General features: G+C 45.5%; 1 protein-coding gene across 25 annotated transcripts in view; it reads left to right on the top strand.

The window, feature by feature from the left end:
• The window catches only part of RASGRP1 (RAS guanyl releasing protein 1), a 996,665-nt gene that overhangs the window by 795,878 nt on the left and 188,179 nt on the right, over window positions 1-12,608 (top strand). For all 25 annotated transcript variants that reach the window (XM_068549078.1, XM_068549119.1, XM_068549136.1 and 22 more), the window contains one exon: window positions 2,624-2,846. The gene's annotated coding sequence lies outside the window, so the exon portion shown is untranslated. The remainder of the gene's footprint in view (window positions 1-2,623; window positions 2,847-12,608) is intronic.

Here is a 12,608-nt window from a genome sequence, read left to right as displayed (position 1 = left end):
ATGTCATCCTGTTTGGGAAAAAAAAAATAGGATTCAGATTGTAATTAGATTGTCTCTGATAAGCTATAGACCAAATAGGATAGGATAGTATTTAAGAACATGTATGCCCTTGGAATTATATGGCCTGGGTTCAAATTATGGCTCTGCCATTTACTAACAGGGAACCCCAGGGAATTCATCTCATCTTTAAGAGCCTATTTCCTCATCCTTAAAAATGCAGATATAACAGTACCTACTTCACAAGGTTTTGTGAGGATTAAAAGAAGTAGAACTGATATTGTGCTTAGTACAGAACCTGTCCCTTAGTAATGAATGTGAGCTATTACTATGTGCCAGACATTCAACCAGCCAGCAGGAGAAACTCAGCTCAGAAAGACTTTCTTCTCCATCTTGACCACAAATATTTATCCTTTATCTGAAAAATCCATTTCCTGTTTCAGATGAGATTTTGCTTCCTAAGAAAACAGCTACACATCCTAAGTACACATCTGGCTCATAGTGGCTAACAGAGAGACACAGCAGAAAGCAGGCAAAAATGATGAGAAACCTGTTTTCCCTAAAATTGCGCAGCTGGTGGGGCCCCTCAAGTGGAAGAATCATCCCCTCTGTTAAACTGTTTCCTGATTCTATCCACAAGCAGAGTTATCTTTCCATTTCTTCCTAATTGTGTGTGAGGGTAAAAAATTTAGGAGACATAGGGAGTTGTGTAAAGAGTTGCAAAATAAAATCTCTGAGTCCGGAACCACTGGCTCAAACAACTTTATTCTTAGGAAGGTGGTTGCCCTGTATAGATAAAAAGGGCTCTGCTGTTGATGATGACGTCACTGAGTTGAGTGTCTGTTCTGTTAACCATCAAGGGACACTGAGCCATGCGCATTATATTTTTCCATGTTACCAATAACTCACATTTTGCCTGGGTTAGAGCACATTCCTCTTGGTGCCGGGAATACACAGGCTCTCTCTTCTCTAACTTGGCTGGTCTTGCCACAGATGATTCCTGTGACCTTGGATGTCTTACAGCCATGCTCAAACCAACTGAGCTAATTGGCTTAGACACTCTTAGGGATGATGCAGAGACCCCCACCTCTGGGATCACAACACCCTATGTCTAAAATGGCCTGTGGGAAATTTACAGGGTCATGGTCATGTTATTTACATGCAAATAGGAAAGGAAAATCCATTCCAGCAGGCCACATTCTAACTACAAATACCAGAAGAAGTTATAAATACACAAGAGGAAAGCCAAACACCCTGTTAGCATTTTCTCAGAATGCCTAGGAAAGTGAGCCAACTGCTTTAGTGGTTACAAAGGGCTTGGGCAAAATCCTATGGCCCTTGGCATCAGATGTTTTCCTTATGCTAATTTTGTAGATAGCAACTTTTGCGCAACATTTTCAGGGTTAAACCAAGGAAAGCATAAAATATATGTATTTTTTAGAGCTCCATTTATATTGCAGTCATTTCTCTGTGCTTCTCTTAGGGCAGCAGGAAGCCCCAGATTGGCCTCTAGCCTTCCTCAAAAGTTTTCTCTGACCTGTTTCTTAACAACTGGAAGCTACCAGTAAACACTCAACTCACTACTTCCTCCTAGTTCAAGTTCAGTGTGAAGTTCAGATCTGATGTCTTTAGAGCAGGTTTCCAAGTCAGTCCATTGTCATCTTTCATGGCCAGCTAAAAGTTAAATTTTTTTTATTTTAAAGATTTCATTTAGCTTGCAGATTTGAACAGTTCATTAGCCCCAGTAGGAAAGGAATGAAAGCTTTATCTCGGGATAATTCGCCTGGGTTCTCTAGGAAAACCACCTGCAGTGCAGGATGTGAGGGAAAAGTTGACCCACAGCGCCATCTCCTGGTCCGTCTCATGCGTTACACTGAGAGTGAGAGGCGTCAGGGAACAGCTGAGCACTTCTAATAGTGACTTTCCGGACATTAAAGTACATCAAGCCAACAGTGGTGTCGATGAACAATCCCCAAAATATGAAAGTGTGAGCATGGCCTGCTCAGAAATCTCCAGGACATTGATTGGTGCAAGTATTAAAAATAACCAATGTGGTGTACACTCAGATACGCTAAAAGCGGGCAAGAACATACAAGTGTTAAAAGGAAAAATGAAAAAAGCCTCTGTAACGATGTGAGAAAACTTCCAGGAAGATACTAACAGGAGGATAAAAGAGTATCAATTATGATCACAAGCATATAAAAAGAATGGAATGTGGAAAAGTGAAAAGTGGGATGTATAAAGATGGCAACAAATGATTGATTGATTTTTCTAGTGTCACTTAATATTATGTTTTGTATGTACAACCTCACTTTGTGATGGTGTATCATACTCACAGGATACGTTCTCCCATATGGAAAAAAACCAAGTGCAGCCAACTCACACATAGTGACCACTATCAACCTTGCCCAACAAACCATTCTTTTTCTCTCCTAAATCAGCTGTAGATCATGCGTGTAAGGACCCGTGAAACTGGAATCATGGGAGAGCATTAATCCAGTATCACTAATCACCAGGAATTTAACATGCCAATCACACAGTCCCTACAACAGTCACTTCCAAACCTGGCTTATACAGAAAACCTCGGAGAGCTTTTTAAAAATTAATTTCTCATCCTTATTCCCAGATCTACTGCAACAGAAACTCTCGGTCTGGAACTCAAGAAACTGCAGGTTCAAAATGCTGCCCAGGTGATTCTAAAAGTAACCAGCTCACAAGTTCACAATTGTGACCCCTGGAGGGTCACAGCTGTATCTGATTGAGAAGGGAACACAGACTCGATAAAATCCCTGCCTTGTCAGTCCTGCGCTGCTTTCAAGAGATGTAGCTTCAGCTCCAGATCGTCAAAGGTAAGCGTGCTTTACTACAAAAGTTTGCTAATACTTAACTGAGTTTCTTTGGGCCAGACTATTTTCAAATGAAGAAATAACGCAATTTGTATATAATCTATGACTGCTTTCTTCCCAAATCTTTTCTCTATGAACTGTGAAAGTTAAGATCATTTTAATATTCACCAAAATCTAAGTCCAGGAAGAAAAATGTCTTGGATGTTGGGGAGTGGGGTGCACAGTTACCCAAGAAGGAAACGCTTCTGGTCCAAGAACTGTCTGGGTGACTCTGGAACATTAACTGTGGCAATGAGCTAGTGGAGTAAGGCTGGCGGTTGGAAGATTAATTAAATGCACTTGTGGCAAATATGGAGCGAGTTAATAAATGCCAGAACTAAGATGGGGATTGAAATGAGGCATGTTTTCTTCAAAGTGGCCCATGAATCCCACTTCCAAGAAAAGGCCACCCTGTATCCCCTCATCAGAATTCGCCTGTCACACCTTTTGAGTTTATCCCACTCTCACATCCCTCATCAGAGCCCACATATCACAGTATTGGAGTCGATCAGGCGGTGTATGTTCTAATTCCCCGTCTGACAGATTCCAGTCTGCCCAGAGGACAGACCTGCATTCTCACCTTTTCATGCCCTGATGCACCTAGAATAGTACTTTGCCCACAATGGAAACTCATAAATATTGACCGATTTGGTTAAGGAGCAAGGGTGTGTTGCCACCATCGGTGATTAGAACCAGCACTTTGTTTAAAACAGAAACTGCAATTCCTAAGGATAGAAATTACAAAAGAGAGAATAGGCAGCCTCAGCAGGGGTGTCAAGTGCACTCAAAGAATCCTTTTGGCCCTGACCTTTTTGTCGTGACCGAGCGAGGAATGTGAGCCCAGGATGGTCTCCGCAGAAATACCTTCTCAAGTGGGCAGGGAGCAGAGCAGGAATTATGGGACTTGAGGAAACCTCTAGATTTCCCACCATATCCCGGAAATCTCACAACTAACCCTTCTGACAGTGAAAAAGGAAAGGCTGTTTGTAGATGGGGGGGGGGGGGGGGGCTCTGTGAGGTTCCCAGGGAGGAGAGTGGGATAGACTTCAAAACAGGTACTGAAGATCATGGCCTCCTGCAAGCTAAAGTGTTTTGACAGTCAAAGAAGCTCAGGGACGGGGGTCTGTTGAATGATCTACTAAAACCTGCTACAGTTCTGCTCTTGTTCACGCTGGTGGGGGAGGACAAGAGGAGGAGGAAGTCTACTACAAACAGGAAGTACAGAAGGGGCCAAACAGAAAGAAGCTTTATAACCAGAAATACCATTGTTGTTTTTCCCATCAGTGAAAACATTTGAGTAGCTTACGTATGTACCAGTAGTCAGTTTCACAGAACACTGTTTTCATTTTATTCCATTTCTCTCCGGAGTCTCTACTAAGCTATGAGACATTGACTTTAGTCCCGTTAATCACTCTACAAGCACATGCTCTAAGTCATTACTTTCAGAATGAGCTCATTTATTATAAATTCATACTATAGGTATGCCCCTCCCCACATTAAGCAAACCTGATGTACATAAAAATATGGACTTACACTAGCCATAAATTAGGGAGAGGTAGCCCTGTTTATAAAATAATTACTCACTGTAAAAGAGGATTTGTCACAGCTCCTTTGAAATTGTGAGCTTATGATACAATTTGAAAGCAACTTTTGGTGATTAAGAGCACATGCTCCAGAGTCTGACAGCTGGGTTCAATGTGAGCTCTGCTCGTTTCTCGCTGTGTGACTTTGGGCAAGTGAGACAACATATCTTTGCTTCAGTGTCTTCATTTGTAAAAAGAAGATATGATACAGTTCTTGGCACTGTGCCAAGAACTCCTCTGCTGTAGAAAGTGTGGCACAGCACTGTCAGGGCCAGGTGAGGGGGAGGCACCTGGACCAGGTAGAAAATTTGACACTAAAGAGAAATTTATTTTCTCCAGAAAGAATACAACATACGTACGTCTTTTTGAAAAGCAAATAGATGTTATCCCTTTGGGAGCTGCAGGAAGAAATCACAAGTGCTATTATTTATTAGCTACATACCTTTCCATTTTATCTCAACCTTACTTTCTCTGACATCAAATTGATGACAAGATCTTCCCACCCAACTCAGAATCAATCCTACCCAGCTAAAAGGGGAAGGAAGTTTCCACAGCAGGGAAACCATAGCAGTCACATTTCTAATTAGTTGCTGAGTTTCTTCCCATCCGGAATGAAGAACGGTAGATGGTGGGTCAGTAGATGATAGAGTTGGTTGACAGCTGGATAACGAATCGCTCCTCAAACTATCAATGCTGAATGATAACCGTATCTAATTTCTGTGCATAGAAAAGTCATGCCTTCTGATCTTACACTTGTTAGCAGTAAACTTATGGTTGAAAAAACAATGATCATAAAAAATATTCTTTTCATTGAAATGAGGCCAGTTTAAAGCTAAGGTAAAGATAAATTTAGCAAAAACTCAAAGCAAATGAAATGCTGGTTCAGGAAATATTCTTATGTTTTGATTTTGTCTGGGCCTAATAGCGTTTAAAAATAATGATCCAAATAATGCTAAGTGTTTTCTTATACATAATTGTGGGTAGAGTTCAAAATAAATAACTACACAGATTTTCTGAATACTCTAGTAGTTGTTACAGGTGCAGGGGGTGAATTTCTTGATTGGAAGTGTTGATATTTTGTTCACCATGGGGGGTTTTTTTGCATTGATTTTGATTTGTTTAAAAAACATTTCATTAAAATCTTTTTCTTGATTACTGAGGGTTTTGGGGACCCCTTAAATTTTGTGTCCAGGGTAATTAAATGCCTTACTTGTCTCACCCTTGTCCTGGCCCTGTTGGGGAAATGTGCACCACATCCTTAGTGAGAGGAGCTGCAGTCACATGGCAAAGGGCAAGGATATCAGGAAAGATGAAGAATCAGAGCTAGTAATGCAATCAAACACCACAGTTAGTTTTGACCATTTTTGTACTTTATTAATGGGAATTGTACAATGTATGTTCTGGCTTCTTTGTTAATGTTTGTGAAATGCATCCGTAGGGTTGTGTGTACTTGTAAATCATTCGTTCTTGTTGCTAAATAGAATTCCGTATTGCAAAGACATCACAATGTTGATGGGCATTTGAATAGTCACAGTCTAGAGCTATTATGAATAGTGCTGCTTTGAATGATCTAGTATAAATTTCTGTTAAATATCTATGCATTTTTGTTTGGGCACATACCTGGGAGTGGAATTGCTGGATCAGAAGGTGCGTGTATGTTCATTTTTAGTAGATACTGCTAGTTTTCTAATGATTCACTTATTTAGCTTTATTAAGTCTTTATCTGGTAATATAAGGCTTGCAGTTTGTTCTTCTTTTTCAAGATGGTCTTGGCTATCCTCGGCCCCTTGCATTTCTAAATGAAATTTAGAAGTAGCTTGTCCATTTGCACCAAAAACAAAAAAAAAACAATAAAAAACCTGATAGGATTTTTATTGGGTTTGTTTTAAATCTAAAAACTAAAAGTGGGGAGAATTGACACCTTTACAACATGCTTCCATGTCGTCTTAAATTTCTCAGTGTCTCATACTTTTGTTTGTCTACTTTGAAAAAAAATAGGTAGCCAATAAATACATAAAATAGGCAGTCAACAGATGCATGGTTGGCACAAGTCTTGAGGCTGAATTATATTTTTCAGCCGCACTACTCATCCCACCAACACCTGAGCTCACCCTTCTCTTCCACCCCTCTGGGCCTTGCATGTGCCCTTCCTTCCGTCGGGTGGAATCCCTTCCTGCCTCTATCCCTCCTACCTGACAAAATCGAATATTCCTTGATGACTCAACTCAAATTTCACTGCTCTGTAGAGTTGGTAGATCTTCCTTGTGGTCTCCCACTGCATTCTCCTTCGGCTGGTTTTAAGTCACCACAGTGTATTGTTATGAGCTGCTTCAGTGCCCACTAAACTTCTGGGTGCTGACCAGAGCCACCCCAGCACTCGGTGGATATGTATTGGATTACTGGGAGAAAAAAAAAAAGTTATTCCTTTTGCTGTTGTTGAGTTGTTTGGTTTAGGTGGTTTGTTGGCTGGTTTGCTTGTTTTGTCTTTGTGGGACTTCATTTTGGGTTTAAGTTTAGTCAAAGAAAAAATGTTGTATCTTAGTTTGGCCCTCTGGTCAAAACCTGGCAATCTGATTTTTGTTTCACGAATCATTTTGATTTGAAAATATTCATATACACTCAACCTCTTTCCAATAAGGCTTTGAAACAGATACATTGCTTGGTCTGATTCACTCCACAGCTTCTAGGTTAGTTTAAAAGAAAACTATTAACTACATTTTTTTCAAATACCAGTCACAGGAGAGCTCATGGCATGGCAGTCACACCTCCAGTGACCACTAGGTGGCAGCTTCACTCTCACTATGACCAGCGTGACACGGTCTTGCACTGTCCAAGTAGTCTGGGGGTGCAGGATGAACCATGGGATGAAATTTGCTTAACTAGGCCTGTTGGTGGAAAAATAAAGGCCAAAAATCATCCCTGAAGAAAATGGAGTTACGGGGACTACAGCATGTGGAAAATGGAAAGGAATGCCATTAGACGTTGTTTCACTGAAAGGTTAGCAAAAACTAAATTGACCACATCCAAAAATCAGTGAGAAAGATCTACAATTACAGAGACAGGTCAGACGGTGTTGAAAGTCAAAGGAGTCTCTTGTTGGCCCTCCCCTGATGGAACCCAGTCCCTTGGGGTGGGGGAGGGGAGATAGGGTAAGGGTACTCGCTGGTAGGACTGAGCCCCTGGCAATGTTCGTAAATTCTCCTGTTTAAAGCCTCTAGACATCATTGGATGGGACTCTATCCAACTGTTTTTGGTTGAGTCTGTTGTCAGCCCTGAGATGATGTGCAGCGCATGCCAAAACTTTGCTCTGTGTTTGAGGAGTGGGGGCAGAGGACATGTATTAATCACCTATTTGGTACAAGCAACTTCATGGATTTTATTTCATTTAATCCTTACAACTTTATATGAATCAGGTAACCGTTATCCCATTTTACAGATAAGAAAGCTGAATTTCAGAGCAAGTATATATCTTATCCAAAACCACAGAGTGAGAGGTTGGGGATTGAAACCCAGCACTCTGACTGATACCGTAACCCCAGGCTGATTCCCAAGAAATCCCACCTTCCTCTCCTGGGAATGATGAGAGCATCTCCCTCCTCAGATTGCTGTGGCATGAAGGGAGATGGTGCTCATAGAGAGCCCAGCACCATGTCTGGGGCACAGTCAGCACCAGTAAACGGAGGTCACCAGAGGCGCAAGGTCCTTCCTCATCAAGGCCCTCCAAGCTGGAAGCTGCAGCCATTTTCTCTGGACCCCAGAAAAGACAGCGGCCTGGAGACAGACCTCACTATTTCGCCCGTGTTGATCTCACCTAAAAGTGACATTCTCACCACCCAAAGAGGAACCTCTCAGGGGTCCTGCTGGAGGGGAACTGGGCCAGGGGGAAGTGACTGACCTGGAATAACTGCCCTCCGTTGTCTGTAACCCAAGACTGGCTGGTTCCCCTCTTCTGGGTAACCACAAAAGGAACCTTGAGGGGCTCTGTTTAATCTTTCTAGTTCTGACTCTAAGTTTGATAAGAGTCTTTACAGGCCCAAAGTGTAAATCAGAGCCAGGGCTTGTCTCCACAGACACCTAAGGAGGCTCCTGGAACAGCAAGTCCAGGCATTTCACGGGTCCATCCCCACAGGCCACCATGGACCTGAGGAAGCTGACTGAATAATGAGCTCGGAGGAGACTGAAGGCTGAAAGTCTCAACCATCTTCTGTCAGGACTGGACTTCTTTTATAGCACAAATTCCTTCTGGCCTAGAATAGGGACACTGAGGCCCATAGGAAGCAAGGCCTTGAGACCTTAGATGGGCCTGAGGGGACGGAGGCCCTGGGCAGCCGCCCTGCTGACGTTAAGACACCACAAAGAACCTGAGAAATCAAATTCCTCATTCTTTCTCTTTCTCTGCTCCCAACCCCGCAAAGACTGCTCAGAAGGAAGACGGTCGAGGCTAGACCAAACTGCTAGATTCAGAGGGCACTGCCGCAGCCATGAGTTAATAACCACCGGGAATTACAGGCTACGTGAACAGGCGAGCAGCTTCTCCACTTTTCCCCCTGGCCGGAGTGTGAGCTGGAGAAGAGGCTGAGGAGGAGAGGGAGAGACAGGTTGGCAAGAAGAGCGAATAGCAAGGGGCCTGTAGCGTCTCCCCTGCCATCCTCACCGCCACCACCACCACCACCAGCAACCCTCAGGCCCTGTCCCGAGCGGGGGTGGGGGGAAGGGAGGAAATAAGCAGGACTCCCCACAAGGCATCTGAGAGGAGAGATCGTACGTTCCCCACCACCCCCCCACCCGCCCCGCAGCTGGAATTCCCTAAGCAGCAGCCACAATAGACACATCTGCCGCTGGGTCATGAGGAGGGAGGAGGAGGTGGGGAGGAGAGGGCAAGGTGTGGTCAGGTGGGAGGGGCCGGAGGTGATATCCGGGCTTCCCTGGAGTGAAGTGTAATGGAGGAGAGCCATGAGTTTGCTTTTGGACACAGCGTGATCTGGAGGCCTTAGCTACAAACCGAGACAACTTGCCAGCCCCGGGAGGACCCTTGAAGGAAAGAAGAGGCGCGTGGGGGCTGTGTGAGGGCCATCAGCCTGGAGTAAGGGGCCAGGGGCTGCCTCTGTGAAGCAGCAGAGAGAACGAGAAGCAGTAGGGGGTCCTATGTGCTTCCTGGAAAGGCCAGCCTCTAGCAACATCTCTCCCAGGGGCCAGGCAGGTGGCCATGCCGGCAACAATACCAGCAGAGAAGTAAACTCAGATGTGCCAAGAAAGGTACAGGACCAGAAGGAAGGATGCCCTCCCTACCACCGGCACATGGCCAGCCATGCAAAGGGACTTCTCTAACACTGGCTGCTACCAAGGAAATTGGGGTGCCAAAGGCACGAAAATTATATTCATTTATAAAACATATTCCACTCTGTAGCCATTCGTATGAGTTTTCTGTTGCTGCTATAACAAATTACCATAACGTAAACAGCTTAAAGCACAAACATGTTATGTCATAGTTCTGTGGGCCAGAAGTCCCATGAGGCTCCCGGGGCTAAAATCGAGGCATCAGCGGGGCTGTTCCTTTGTGGAGGCTCTAAGGGAGGGTCCATTTCTTTACTTATTCGGGTGTTGGCAGTTCCATGGGGTTGTGGGACTGAGGTCCCCATTTCCTTGCTGGCTGTCAGCTGGGGTCACCCTTAGCTCCTAGAGGGCTCTCTGTGTTCATTCACGTGGCCCCAGACATCTCAGAACCAATGCGGCGTCAAGTCCTTCTCACATTGCCCTCTCTTTGACCTTCTTCCACACTCGCAATTCTCTCTCTGGGCATACCCAGGAAAGGTCGTCTGCTTTTAAGGACTCCTGTGATGAGAATGGGCCCACTGGATAGTCCAGGATAGTCTCTCCATCTCAAGGTCCACAACGCTAATCACACCTGCAAAACCCCTTTCTTGCCAAGTCAGGTAAAATATTTGCAGGTCCTGGGGATTAGGATGTGACTGTCTTTGGGGAGCCATTATGCTGTCTACCATACCGTTATACATTCAACAGGATTTGATTTAGTGCCTTAATGGGCCAGGCACAGTGCTAAGTGCTGGTTTCAGATGCCAGCATCAGGGGCTTCAGGCTAGGGAGAAAGCTGAGGTGGGGGCAGCACAGGGGGACATCTGTCTGACGGCTCCTCTGCAGCACCTAGGGAGCACCATTTACATAAAATGCAATATGAACTGTACCCCTACCCCTACCCCATTCACCTCCTTGGCTCCCCGGCCCTCGCCCCTGAATCATGCAGCCTGCAGCCTGCAGCCTGGTCTGGAGTTTGCTGCAGGTCTCTGGAGAGGGTCATTCCAATTCTCTGGGAGGCTAAGGAGCTCGCCAGAGGACTGAGATGGAGGAACCTGCTAGATCCAGGTTCGGCCACAGCAGAAAGAACAACAAGTCCCGAGAGCCTTGGACACAGGGCTGGATGCTGCCCCTCCCCTTTAGCCCATTTCCAGACCTGGTTCACAGTCCCCCAGGGGACTAGAGAAGGAAATGCCCAGGGTGCTCTAGGGCCCCTTGGAACTCCACAGCATAAGAGAGACATGGGGAGAGGGCAGAAAAAAGGTTGGTTTCTCACTTATTGAAGCCCTTTCCGGCTGAGGTTCCCTGGCCTATATTTTACGGCCCCTGAGCTCATGGGAGCCACCAACTTGCTGGGTTTTTCTCAACCACAATCATGGTGAGTCAGCACAGTGGTTAGTTGTCAGCTGGGAGGCCACAGCCCCCAGCAGAGCCCCAGGTGGAGCGGTCCCCTGATCAGCCCATCCCCGTGGTCCTGCCGCCATGTTCCTTCCAGGCCGGGGCCTCACCAGGCTGGCTGGCCCCCTGGGGGCACACCTGAGCAGCCATGCATCCAGCTGGGTGCAGGGCTTCCAAAGCCACAGTATGAAAGGTGAAGGTGAGGGATAAACCAGAAAAGAAGTCATCAGCCGGCTCCAACAAGCACAGGCTGGCATTTGGCCAGTAGCACCTCAGGCTCTTTGCTTCCGGCCAAACTGGAGATCGGAGGGAGTTGGTAGGGCATTCTGCCTTCCTCTCTGCTCTAGAGTTCATATCTGGGAGCCAGGCCCTGACAACTAGAATCCTGCAGATAGCGTCCACCTCACGTCCCCACATTCTGGCCAACCAGGCTTCCAGTGGCCAGAATGGCTACCAGGAAGGGGTGTTCAGTACCTCTCATTTAAAAGGCTCTTCATACCACAAAACCCAAAATGCCAGTGGTGGTCACTTCTGCCCCTACCACTTAAAACCTGCTGGCAGGGGAGACCTTTAGGGGGTGATGCCCTCACAAACATAACATTCCTCGTTTTATCTTTTCTGCACCCCTCTTCAGGGCTAAGTCAATGGCGATTGCCCTGAGTGATACAAAACCAGTTGGTAGCAGGGAGGAAACTTGTCAGCGATTACTACTCCAGATGACAGCTCTGTGGCCTGGAAGGCAAGTCTTACTCTAAAGAGCCCCTACCCCACCCCAGTCCTGAAGTACTCTGTAGCATCTCTTGCAGGGTACGTATGCCTCTGGGTTTCTGTTTAGGGACATTGGCCACCAGCTAAGCCTGGGAGAAAGCTTTCCTCTCGCATCTTCCCTCCCCCGAATAGCACCATTACAAGGGCCAGAATAATCAGTGTCTCTCATCACAGGCACACTGAGCTTTCAGAACCAAGTATGACAGAGAACTCGGCTGCTGCTTATGACCAGGAAGGCACAAGGTTACTTGACCCCCTGCGTTCACAAGGTTTGAAGTTTGGAAAACTCTTGAAATTCATAGCTAAAATAAGAAATCTGGATTGTCTTGGATTTTGGTTAATATCTAGTAAATCTACTCATCTAGCCAATAACCTCAGTGACTAATGAGTCTAACCAGGTTTTCAACTGAATCCAGTCTCCAGTAATTTTCCATTCAGGGCACCCAAGTTAAACATTACAAAGGCCCCTTTACTGTTTGGTCACTATAAAATAATCAAAGCTCCAGTGAAAAGCGGTCGCCAGATATACAAGTGTTTCTGGGGTGATTCTTGGACCCTATCCCTACAGGCAGCGTAAGGAGGGGGGCGGTTGTTTCTGCTCACCTGCAGAGTTGAGATGGCTCGAAATTTCCACAACAGTACTAAGCAACTGCCCGAAGGGTGA

This window comes from Eschrichtius robustus, chromosome 1 (genome assembly GCF_028021215.1).
Source record: "Eschrichtius robustus isolate mEscRob2 chromosome 1, mEscRob2.pri, whole genome shotgun sequence".
Lineage (NCBI taxonomy): Eukaryota > Metazoa > Chordata > Mammalia > Artiodactyla > Eschrichtiidae > Eschrichtius > Eschrichtius robustus.
This window is presented reverse-complemented; position numbering and strand designations above follow the sequence as displayed.